Consider the following 12,131-nt stretch of genomic DNA (forward strand, 5'->3'; position numbering starts at 1 on the left):
GGCAATCTACCCTTCATTCAATAGATTGTGGATTAAGCTAGTCTTCCTGCTTATACACCTATTCCAAAGACACAAAGATAGACCCAACAAAGGAGACAAGAAGAACTGGTTCTCAAATACTATTCAAGTTACATTTCTCACACACAGAAAAAGGAGAAATTAAAGTAATTTCTCACTGCTAAATAAAGGACAAAGCAGGTTTATTTCTACTGAAACAAGTACTATTCTAAAATCTGGAAGTCACACTCCATCCTGACTCAAACACAATAATGAGTACATATTCCCTAATGTGAGAGTCATTTCTTCCATCTTTCTACAAACTGACTATTCAATCGGCTAACAGAACTCGAAAGCTATAACCAGGAGCTCAATGGCCCATTACTGCTTTGGCGAGTAGCTCTTTCCGGACTCGAGTCAGTGCTGCTCCCTTCTTATATCTTTCTACGTACTTCTTGTTCCTTCGACTTGCTTTCTCGAGACCCTTACCCTTGAAAGAGTAATATCTTGCAACTATTTAGTTCAGGCGACAGTGGAGGGTGGGAACCATTGGAAGGGAATCGAGGCTCAACTGTCTGAACTGAATAAAATCAATGAATAAATAATTTTTGTTTCAATTGGTGGTGGAGGGAGGCGAACCACTGGCTGGGATTGGGGTTCAATTGGTTTAACTTAAGTCTTAAGGGTCAATTCGCTGGGCATTACCCATATTCTATATGTCCCCCTACTATTTGAAGGACCATGGTAGGGGCCCCCTTTAGAATAGTAGGGGTTCAGATTATATATGTAACACACCCCCCCTACTATCTAGATTGATAGGGGTGGGGGTAGCTCCGACCCCTACTATTATAAGGGGACCAACAGGGGGTAGGGTATTATATACGTAACATGGGTGGGTGGGAACTAGTAGGGATTGCCTCCCCCACCTCCCCAAATAATAATTATAGTAGGGGGTATAATAATTCACCAAGGAAGATTCTATATGTAACATTCATTAATGACATTAATGGCTTTCATTTCGGTGTATATTGTGAATTGATCGACAGATATTAAAGATTGATCTAGGATACAAAACACTTCCTCACCCAACCATATTATAACATAGACCATGCCACACCCAAACCTTAGATCCAATATTTCTCACATAGACCATGCCAAACCCAAACCAACCATCCAACCACATTATAACATAGACCATGCCAAACCCAATAATAGTTTGCACTTAAAGGGGCCCTACTATTAATAAGGTAAGTGGTATTGCATTATTATGACAAAACACCGATCCATAAATAGTTGTTCAAAAGCTAAAGCATCAGTTGGAGAATCGATGAAGTCGATGAAGTTGAAGGATTCTACTAATTCATTTAATGGACTATTCACCAAACATAGGGGAAGAAAGAAGAAGAGTGTCATCGTGCCAAAACTAATTTCTGCTTACCAATTGATGAAAGAGAAGTATCACTTTCTTATAGTCACTCTCCTCATTCTATTTCTTCTAAATTGCCAAAAGTGGCAAGGAGGGACTCGATAATAAAAAGTGGTAGGGGAGAATCCCCGCCCCCCCCAAACTGTCGTCTCCCCGCCCTCCCAAACTTCCGCTGAGAAACAAGAAGCTAAGGGACTGGATCAAGGGTTCCCTCCTTTCATTGGGCATAATTTTGGTTCTCACGAAACTTGGGAGCGGGAAGATATCCTCTCTCCTATCGACGAAGCCAAATATTTGGGGCATGTTCAATGAGGGACTGAGAGTTTTCCAACCAGAAATCGCCACTGATATTATAGTAGGGGCCCAACCAGGGGGACAACTGACAACTCCACCGGGAGACCAGGAGCTCGTAATATTGGTAGTATTGATGTGGATTTGTATAAGCTATTCAGATGATAGCCTACCAGCACTCCCATCCTAGATTAAATTCCTTAGAATCCATCCTAGGACGGTCTCTACAATAGTGAGAGAGAAGCCCCCATTGCCACTGTTCCTATGGAATTAATGATCGATATTTTTTGGATAAAAAATTTGACTTTTCCCATCACAAAAAATTGGATCGCCCCCACCCATCAGTTTTTGTCATATCCATTCAAAGCTAAATGGAGGGAAATTTCACTTCTTGAATTCAAATCTAAATCGCTTTGGACAAAAAGCATGGCTCGAGGGCATCATTTTTTAATGGGTGGGGGAATCATCAAAATTTTGATAGTTTGAATGGAAAACTTGCCAATAATAAAGAGAGGCCGCGATCACCACAAAAAATGATCGCCCGGAACATTTGTCGGAAATGCTACTTTGCCATCATGCTTTTTGTTGATAGCCCAGCTAACAATTTTGTCCCCAAGTGAAATAGAAGGAGACAACACAACTTTCGATTCAAAGCTAAATCGCTTGGGACAAAAATAAAGAAAAACCATCATTTTTTTATTTTATTTTGGATGGAAAAGTCCTAATGAGTTCTTTCTAAATAACACCCTTACATTCTTCATTAAAACTTCATAATGGCTGTTTAAAGCTAGAAATAAACTGAAGGGAATTAAGGCTGGAACCATTTGATCTTGATGAAGCAATTATTACCCCTGCTCTAATGGCCCATTAGAATTGTAGGGAAACTAAAGTTGCCTAGCCAATTATGTAGGGAGAGGTTGCTATAGTGGTAGGTCTTCTAATCTTCCCTCTGGATCCCGTACGTAGGACTACTTTTCATGTGGAAGTTATAGGGAGAAAGATATGATTTGGACATTTCGCCATTCACGGCATAAGGAACCTCTTGCAAGAGGAGCACAAGTGTTGTTTGGGTGCAAAAGTCCTAGTTGAGAAGGATAGACACGAATAAACATTATTTGAACTGAAACTACCCTTGCTAGGGTGGTGTTTCCACACTCCTAGGATGGGAGGCTCCATCCCACGGGAAACACCACACACCCATATAAATAGTAGGGGCCTTCTCTTTGATCACTGATCTTGCCATAGATGGTGGTGGAAGGCAAGGACCTCCCTTCTCTTTGATTATTGATCTTTCCAAACACACCAATACATACTGATCTTCCCTACCCAACCTAACCTATCCTATGTTGGGGCAGTTGATTATAGTGGGAAGTTCCCTAATCCTCCCACTAATCCTCCCAACCCACCAATGCTCTGATGTCGCCAAGCTGATTTTTGCCCTTTTCATCTTCTTTATTGCCAAACCTTCCCCTAACCCAGGGGGAAGCCTAACAATATTGATTTGACTTGCCCTAGCCTAACAACCGGAAACAAGGAATACTTTCTTTGATGACTGATCTTGCCTAACAACCTTCCCTTCCCTTCTCTTTGATGACTGATCTTGCCTAACCACAAAACAAGCTCCCTCCTTTCACGGGAGGAATTACGAAGGAAGGGAAACTTTTGAATAACTAGTTAGTAAACAAGCCCCCCGATCAGTATATTAACAACCCTAGGGTGATGTTACATATATGATCAATGCGGTCTCACCTTCGCTATTGAAGTCTGGGTTCAACTCCTAGTTGATCATAGGCATAGGGCGAACGCAAATTCCCAAATGGTCGGTGGTAAATGCCAACCATGAATAGTTCTACTCATCTCCGAGCTAGGATATCATTTTTCTATCTCGACAAATCTGGCTATACCCAACCGGACCTGGTGGTATACGGTATGATGGGACCTATGGTTTAGATTGGGATTACGGATTGGCAGGAACACAAATTCCCAACCAGCAATGCGCACAGGTCAATTTCCCATGGAAAGAGCAATTCATATTCAAGGGCAGCAAGGGATCGTTAATGAAGAAAGACAAAATGCATACAAATCCAACCCTTAGTGGATGGATTGGCCATTGAATTACAACCATTTTATACCAGGCGGGCTTTGTTACCCACCCTGTTTCAATTGAATGAAATTGGTAGTGTAACTCGAATTGATTACGCTTGATTAGAGCATTTTCTTAATCAGGTAGAACATTCAGCTTCCATGGTTGCCTGAGAGGGAAGGAAGCGCAGGCGGTCGAGCAATCGATGATGGAAAACACTCCTCTATTTGCCGATTGCGGGATGATAATCAGTGAACTCATTCCAGAATGGATGTACTTATTAACCACTCGATCCCTTCTATTAAATGCCGAGTTATAGGAACAAGAATAATCACTCAAACAAAACCCTCTTTTTCAATCAAAAATGGGTTATACCATTATCCATGATACCCTTATACAGGTTCTGTTTTTCATCAACTTGATTGACCGCCATAAAATTGTAGGGCAGTTGATGATAGCCCAAGCGAGGGCCCAAACGAAAGCTTGAATGAATTCTCTTCTCTGGGTGGCCGACTATTAAATAAACCTTTTTGTTTTTAAATGGAGCGGACCTCCGTTCACATGGTGGCACACAAGCATCTGTCTCTTGGAACCTATTGGGAAAGCAAAAATAGGTGGTTGTTGATTGGCTCCTCCCAGAGTTATAGATATGGATACAAATCCGACCATTTCCATTCCATTCTGGTTCAGTGAGACGACAAATAAAACATCAACTGAGAGTCGAGTAGTGTCATCATTACCTCACTCACGCTTTTGAACCCTGGTTCCACATTCACACTGGAGCTAAATCGTTTACATGCATCTATGTTGTTTTGTTAGATAATCCAATAGTAGTATCCTTCCCTTCCATAGTAATACCCCAGCTCTATCTGGTTTCTTTCCCCAATAGATAAATATTATCTATTACAACTTCGTAATCACAATGAGAGTTAACACAAAAAAATCGCTACCATCAGAACTACTTTATACAAAGAAAAGCAAGGTCACTGATTGGAGAGATAAAGATTTATGATCCACATCACTGTCTCGCCGCCATAATGTTTGGCCTAAATGCTGAACTTCAGAAAGAGTGTGCTTAGGGAGCAACTTTTCCGGGGGTTGGACATTTTCCGCAGGCTCATGCATGATGGAGGTAGAGTGGAATAATGTGACAATGAGATGAAGCAATCAAGCTTTGACTAAACCATATTGTGATACCAAGTGTGAACATCAATTCCTTTGCAGTTGCTGCATAATCATGATATAGTCAATTTCGCTCCAAAAGCATTGATAGGATCGTATACTTGCACTTGTGCTTAGAACCGAGAGATAGGTTCTACCCACCAGGAGACGTTATTCAATCTCCTTTGATGGGTGGACGCAAACATCCATTACTTGCTTCTAGTTGCACTCATCTACACGAGCGGAAAGTATACGAATGTGTATGCGATCGGTGCCCTTTAGAATGGTACGGCAAATTAGGTTAGGTTTCCCAATAGTCAGAGTAGATAGTGTATACCTATTCTCATTCAGAACTCATTCTGAAGAAGGATTCCTATTCCGGAGAGAAGAAAGGTGCCTCAAAAGCTTAGTTTAGTCTAGTTCAGTGATTAGCCGACCCACCTACTTTAGTTTTAGATACTATATAGTTGGTTGACCAAACCAGTTATAGGCCATAGCCACATATTTCAGTAAGGTTTTCTTCCTATTGGGGGTTCGGTTCCCTTTTCTCCACCCTCGAACGAGCTTCTTCATATGCATCCTTGCGAACCAACCTGGTTGTAACAGACCGGTGGCTTACTCATGATCTATAGATATATGTTCGGGCACATCAACATCTCCGTCCGTGGATACGTAAGTCGAAACCCCATTGCTACCCCACCCCCCAATAATAATTAAATATTATTGTAGGACCGATCTTGTTGGAGAGAGGAACGAGATATACCAACATTTCTTTTCTCGGTTCTTCGGTTCTTCGTGGCTAACCACCTTGATATGTCTGGTTTAGTCAATACTTGGTTGGCCCTAGCTCGTAACTCAACTCTATCCATGGAATCACTTGCTTAGATCGAATCACTGCATTGCTGAGGATAGAAGCACTGCTATGTTTCTCTCTCTAAGCCGCAGCTCGAGGGCATGGAAGGGAGGGTCGAGAAGGTTGGGTCTATGAGCAAATTCAACCAATTAAACTGATGACGGGGAGACTAGGGCTCAAAATGTTAGTTACGAAGGAATAGTTGCATGATAGCCGGTACACGACCTCTCAAAACACAAAAGTGGGTGATTAATTCGGTTTGAGTAGGAGGTGGGTGGGCGGTAAACAAAAAGAAAGCATCTCCCCTTGCTCGAAAAAAAGGACAAGCAAGAAATTCCTTTGGTGGGTGGGCGATAAACAAAAAGAAAACATCTCCCCTTGCCTAGGAAAAAAAGGATAAGCAAGAAATTCCTTCACTTTTTGAAAATGAATCTTCATGAACAAGCGGGTCCACTTTGGTTCTACTATAAGGTCATGAGGTCCCACTACTACTAGGTACCACCCATACTTAGCTTGGTACCCATACTTAGCTTAATAATTGGTCAATGAGTACCACCCATACGTTTACAAGAATCTCTCTATTATAAAGGCATTATCTATTCTTTTCTTATCGGTCAAAGGAAGCAAAGCATGTACCCCAAGACACTTCTGCCAAAACGATCGCCCGACAGTATGCTCAATCTAGCCGCTAGCGTGGGCTCAGTGGATCAAGAAGATGCAAGTGCATGTTATGCTATGCTATAGGTGCATGGCATGTTCTTCATCTCCGTATGAACCCGATGCTAGTGAAGACGTGCATGAGCCAAGAAGCACCGGAAACAAGACCTAATTTACTTGACTTCGCTTTGGGGAGCGGCCCAAGGATAGGCCAAGGAGAGAAGTGGTATGGAAGCTCTTCTCTACTTATATTATAGAACTATAAAAAAGAAACTAGACTCTTATAGACTCTACTGCCCTTTTTTGCTTTACTTTACTAAACTTGGTCGACGAAACATATTAACTATTCATGAGTTGCGTATAATTCCTTATTCTAGCAGGTTTATTAATACCACCTTGCATGCAGAGATGGATAGATGGATACATAGAGACGTCTTAGATGGACCGATGTAGTATAGTAGGGGGTCGTCTCTTAGTACTAAAATTGTTATAGAAGAGCGGATATACTATGATCAAAAATGGTTACTCCTTTTTCTTACGCAGTTAGGTGGCTCCCTACTATTCGGCTGGGAGTTGCGGGACCTTTTCTCAGATGGCCCATTCTTGTATTTCTTATTTAGACTAATCGATGTCTAGACAATTACATTCCACACCTTGCTTCATTCCATACTGTTCGTGAAGACCCCACCCCCGGGCCCTGTTGGGTCTTAAATCAACAGATTGGATAGGTTCTAAGGAAATGCCAACTCCTATGCTCAAACCTTCCAATTGACTTGGCCAACTTATAGAGTGAACCTATTTGGTTACTAACTCTCTCACTTTAGGCTCTGCAGAACCTAGGCGAGTATACCTACTCACTAGTTGTTCCTTCAACTAATGCTTTTTATAGCAGATTTAGTGTCTTGATCTGACTTCCTCCTATCTCAGAATGGCATAAGCTCCTAGGATGGAGATATAGCAGATGAGTTCAAGATTGTTGTTGTAGAAGCTATTTGATCTTTGTACTTGATATATATATATATATACACTATTGCTAATTTATTCTAGAATTCCTACTCAGCTACTCCTATTACTTTTAATATGAAAGTATGAATTGATGAGTTGTATTTTATAGATGACCAGTGCCTTTCTTTGTTGTTTGGCCTACAAAGTCTTTATATCTCTTTAGGACTTATTGTGTAAACTTATGAGACAGTTTTTAAACCCACCCCCTCTCGATGAGTCTGTACCTTAAGAGACCATCCAAGGAAGAAATACAAGGAACAATTACAATTCGCAAGTAAATTTTTTTGATCCAAATCTACAATATGAAACACATAATTTTACTGGAAGAACACAAATAACCTTATCTCCTTTAGATAATATCATAAGCAACTGTCTGCAGAAAAATGCAGTAATCCGCAACACATATGCAAAGGAAAAACAACTGATTATATTACATATATTCGGCAAAATAGTACAGTGGTAAGCCTGAGGCTATAATCTACTTCTTTCTCTAATTATTATCCTTATCTTCGGTTTTGATTTCTCCTTTTATAATATTCAAGGAGTTTTTTCAAACCATTACAATGCTTAATAACAAAGTCATGTTGCCCTAAAATATATTAATTACCACCTTTATTAATTTACACTACAATTTTAGGGTTATGACCCTTCACTTTGAGTGATGCAATCTTTCATTTGATTAAACATCTTCAATAGGTTAAAAATATTTTAATTTTAGTCCCTTTGTATTTCTTGAAGATAGTTATGATAACTCTCCTTCACTGGCAACTTCTCGGAATAATTTTCACTTGAAAAATAATCCTTCCTTGCACAAATGGTCATTGATAAAATATTTCCTTGATTGGACACTTCACCCACTTCTCATAAATCAAGTAAAAATGTTTTATTTATTTTTCACCTCACAGTGAAATAATCTTTTTTGATCTAATTTTATGTGGATACTAACAAAGTATCGTAATACACTTTATAACATTCACCATGTAAAACTCTTTGAAATGATTTTATTTTTCTTAAAATCATTCTTCCCTTTCATAATCAAGTGAAAATACTTTACCCATCTTTTCACCAATTAAGTTATTATTCCCACTCCATTCATTCTTTAATTGTATGATTCATTATCATTTCCCTTCAAGTCTTGTAAAATGTTAAGTAAATACTTTGGGTAGAATAATTCTGTCGTTCTCAAATATTTGAAAACTATTACCTCTTCCATCTTTAATATTTTTTTCCAACTTCAATTGAGAGGTTTTATCAAATTATTATTTGATAATTTATTTTTGCGGAAAACTAGTTTTGATAGAATGTCCATAACTTTTTCATTTCTTAACGAAATTAAGAATTTCAAAATGTTGTGGAAAGCTAGTGCCGAGGAGAAACTAACCGAGAAAACCATTTTGACAAATTCATCTTCATTAATGAGCAGATTTGATCACAATATGACAGACTCCTATGAGGTTATAGCCTGTCATACCGTGTCTGTTTTACCTTTTAATGAAATAATTCATAAAAGATACATCTAACTACATTTTTGCCTTTGTAAAATTAATTACTCTATTGGTGTAATAATACTTCAACTTAGCATATATAAATTCCTCTTCAATATGCAAATGGATAAACAATTACCTTCTAAATGTGAAAATGTTTTTGGAAGGTTTTCATTAATTACCCTTGGTTGATTGTTCTCTCATATAATTTTATTTGTAACTTCACACCCACTTAATCTTCACACTTTTACTTGGCTGCTATGTTTTTTTTACTTATCAAAATCTCTTTATGAAAGTATATTCATTTCTCACTAATATATCTTATTCATGAAATTTGGTCTTACACCTGCTGATTGTATTCACTTGGGGGCCCACCAATATTTTTGATTGTGTTAATCAAAATATGCAACACTATTTCGGATAACACAATTGAGCAAACTCTTCTATTTGTGGGGTCCACCACTTTGGCTCATATTAACCAACTTAATGGTTTTTATTTTACCATCACATATATAGTTTATATATAAGATCATTTCTTATAATGCTCCATAATGATTAATTTAAATCATTTTTTATTGATTTAAATTTTGATTTCTCTTGAGTGTTATTCCTCTTCAAACATATAATGTGGCCATTTCAAATATTATTATTGGAGTTTGAATAACAATCCATTATGGGTTTGCATAGATGAAAGTCGATCCCATTTTTAAAACTATATGCTGGGCTCTACCCTTATGGGAGCGGCATTTATCCCCACATATAGTAAACATTTGGATTCAATAATCATTAATGTAACAATACTAACCTTATCGGATGATCAAATAAGCCATTCTTCTTGAATTAACACTCCATACCTTGCCATTCTTCTTGAATTAACACTCCATACCTTGCTCTGACTTATTTTTCCAAATAATTCATTTGAATAGGTGATAGGAACAATTCAGAGTAAATTTGTGGTCATGAACTGATTAAACATTATCAAATTGTGCACTCTAATATTTTGTAAAAAAAAGTGTCCAATCATGATTTTTGCATCCATAATCAATGTTGAAAACCATCCAAATCATACCACGAGGTCACGAAAGTTGGCAATCATGTAGACATTTTACCAGAGATTGCAATGCAAGTGACAACTCTGATAAATTCCTTCTGAGGTGAAAGATATGAATTTCCAAAGTAGGCTCCACAATCGATTTTACCCTTATGCAAGTTCCAGATATGCATAAATTGTATTTGGTTTAAGCTCAAGAAAATTATCAAATGGATTGGTAGGGTTCCGAAACCTTGCCCTATGGTCTATTGTGATACAAACAATTATGTGGATCAATTGGTTTAGTCTATTTATAATCCAAGTGTGAAATAATAATTTCAACAGAAAGCCACTTTGGTAGATTTTGCAATGTGTAAGTAATAAAATGAATAAATCACAAATGGAATTGAACTGGGAAAAATAGCAAATGAGGTCATAGGTCTCTAAAAACTGACATGGGAGTTCATTTTCATATAAAAAATTGAGTGGAACAATTGGATTAGAATGAGTACTTACAGGGACCAAGTTATTAACTCTCAAAAGTGGCTACTTGGAATATTTTTGTGACTCAGAATAGTATGCACCTAAATTTTGCTATTTGATAGAGGTATCAAATTTGATTAAATTTGATTCTGGGAAGCTCAATATGGATGATCATACTTATTTATGGGTGGTAAAAATAATTGCAAGGTCAAATTGCCCATCGAGATCAGGATTCATAGATGCATTTTTTGGGGTGTTCACTAAATTATCTCATTTAGGAGACCCTAAATTTAGCCTCCCACCCACCTAGAAAGACTTCTCAAGTTAGAGCTTATCTCCTATTAACGCTTTCTTGTGTAGAAACACATTGAGAAAGCATCATGAAAGAGGGCATTCTCGCAAGATTGCAATGTCTCTTTACATGAAATCACGTCATTATTGCTCACAAATTGCCATCGCCCTCCTCTGCTTTAGGAGAGAGATTCCACGCCGTTGTTGATTGTTCCAATGCATCTATAAATAGGAACTCCAGCGTATTCGGGGCGCATTTTCTCCCAAGTTTAACCAAAACAATGCCAGCTCCCCATAGAATTGAAGGCCACGGGAGCTAGTCCTCCTTGACCGACATCTATTAGAGAATATGACACAAGTCCTTTCGTCTATGACATAGAAGAAAAATCGACATTCTGGGAGCAGGAACTTAATGCCGATAGTATGCCTTATCAGCGGCAAGATCCGATTAGGCAACAAGTTGAATTCTTTCCCCATCTAAAGGAAAAATAGGGCCACACCCATGCTCCCAATATGAATAATATAGAGAAATACCTAAAGGCGGTATTCCCCGGTTAGAACCTCGATTATTTTATTTCTGTCGATTTAGGGCATCTAATTCTAGTCCTAATATGGCTGGCAGTGGATTTGAGCCTAGAGCCCCGATCATTAGAGAAGAGACAACTTTTAATCCAAGGGAAAGGTCTTCGCATCGGTGAAAGATACCTCTTTCACCATCTTGCAAAGGTGATGTAGATCTTTCACCCTCATGCCCCTACTATTTTAAGGGCCTTCAATGGAGTGGATAATTCCTTCCATATCCTCCTATTCTCCTATTTGGATATGATGGGGGATGCCACCTTGGATGCCAATAAGGCATCTTGGGTAAAACTACTGGAGGGCATTCTAAAGGGCCGATGACAAGTGGCACAAGTGTACATCCATTTCTTGATCACAGACCGCGAGGGGAATTTCATTCTCTCGTCATCCCCCTATTAGTCATTTTTAAGCTTGAGAATTCCCCCACCCAAGATCTATCGTCTGATTAAGTGGGGGGGGGGACTTCTCAGGACCCTCCTCGAGTGTATGAGGGAATCCCCCCTCTCTCGACCAATGCCGATGGAATGAGAATAGATGAAACTAGGTTTTCTTACCCAGAGATATAGATAGGGCCACTACCTAGGGCCATTTATTTGGTAATCGAGGTATCTCTATATTGCGGTGCTTCGGGCCCCCTGTACTCCCCTTCAGGAATAGTAAGGGCCAAGAATGCAAGTGAGAATGCTTGCTGATAAAGCGAATTCACCAATCGAAGCACTACCCGGATATGGATCTGAGCCCTACCTATAGAACTGAGTTTGGTCCACTATTCTAGAAGGATAAAGGCGACT

Source organism: Cryptomeria japonica, chromosome 3 (genome assembly GCF_030272615.1).
Source record: "Cryptomeria japonica chromosome 3, Sugi_1.0, whole genome shotgun sequence".
Taxonomy (NCBI): Eukaryota; Viridiplantae; Streptophyta; class Pinopsida; order Cupressales; family Cupressaceae; genus Cryptomeria; species Cryptomeria japonica.